At 42.3% G+C, this 1,491-nt stretch overlaps 1 pseudogene; it reads left to right on the forward strand.

Annotated features, from left to right (window-relative positions):
- Positions 1 to 219: 219 nt before the first annotated feature.
- On the forward strand, positions 220 to 1,025 carry LOC103071303 (zinc finger protein 17-like; annotated as a pseudogene).
- Positions 1,026 to 1,491: the final 466 nt, after the last annotated feature.

Genomic DNA, 1,491 nt, shown 5'->3' on the forward strand with positions numbered 1-1,491 from the left:
GTGTACGCGTCTGTGTCAAGTCTTTCCCAGCACCAAAAGGAGCTGAGTCGAAAGAAACTCCCCCGATGGGATGAGGGGAGGACTTCATTTGTGAAGAACTGCAGCATTCACGTGGCAGAGAGGACCTTGACGTGTAGGGCGAGAGTGAAAGACTTTCCGGCCAGTTCAGGCCTTCTCCAGCACCAAGCCCTTCACACAGGAGGGAAGCCATACAGCAACATGGAGGGCAGGGTGACCTTTGACAGTGGACAGAATGATTACAAGTGCAGTGAATGTGGGAAAACCTTTAGCCACAAACACATACTTGTCAAGCACCAGAAAAACCATTGCAGTGAAAGTGGAAAGACCTTCATCAGAAGGTTCCACCTGGTTCAACACCAGACAATACATACTGAAATGAAGCTATATGAGCACCTTAGATGCGGAAGATTCTTTACACAAAGGTCTGGCCTCATTGAACAGAAGACAGTTCACACTAGGCCAATACCTTATGAGTGCAGCCAGTGTGGGAAGTGCGTCAAAGACAACTTCACACTCATTGTTCATCAGATAGTTCACACGGGAGAAAAGCCATATAAATGCAGTGAATGCGGGAAAGTAGGTACAGCTTCACACTCAAAAGACATCAGAGAGTTCACATTGGAGAAAGGCCATATGAGTGCAGTGTGTGTGGGAAATTTTTTGTAGACAGCTCCATGCTCATTATTCACCAGAGAGTTCACACTACGGGAAGGCGTTTTGAATGCACCAAATGTAGAAAATTCTTCAGGTACCACTTCACGCTTGAGAAGCATCAGAAAGCTCACACTGGAGAAAGGCCTTATGAGTGTAGTGTATGTGGGAAACTCTTTAGGCACAACTCAAATCACATTAGGCATTAGAGAAGTCACACAGGAGAAAGGCCTTATGAGTGCAGTGTATGTGGTAGACTCTTCAGCCAAAACTCCCACCTCATTCGGCACCAAGAAGTTCACGCTAAAAAGTATTGCAAACAGGGAAAGACTTCAAAGAAAAGTCTGATCTGATTTAGCACTGGGAAGTACTGCTATGCAGGTGTTTAAAAAATTTTTATAGTGTGGTAAAATACATGTAACATAGAATTTACAATCTTAACCATATTTAAGAGTAAGTTCGTCAGTGATAATACATTCACCTTTTGTGCAAGCAAATATTCAGAAGTCTTTTCATCTTGTAAAACTGGAACTAAACACATTAGACAGCAATTCCTCATCCCCCTTTTCTTATCCCCTGACAACAATTATTCTAATTCAAGTCTATAAATTTGTCCACTCTGGGGAGCTTATATAAGAGTCATAAAGTTTTTCTCCTTTTGTGGCTGGCCTACTTCACTGAAGACAATGTCCTCAAGGTTCAAGCACTTCCTAGCATGTGTCAGAATTTCCTTCCTTTTTGAGTGAATAATAATCCATTTTATGTATATGTTACTTTTTCTGTATCCCATCATCAGTTGGCTCTTGGAATTCTTTCCCT

The sequence above is a fragment of the Lipotes vexillifer genome, unplaced genomic scaffold (genome assembly GCF_000442215.2).
Source record: "Lipotes vexillifer unplaced genomic scaffold, Lipotes_vexillifer_v1.1 scaffold995, whole genome shotgun sequence".
In the NCBI taxonomy this organism is placed as follows: domain Eukaryota; kingdom Metazoa; phylum Chordata; class Mammalia; order Artiodactyla; family Lipotidae; genus Lipotes; species Lipotes vexillifer.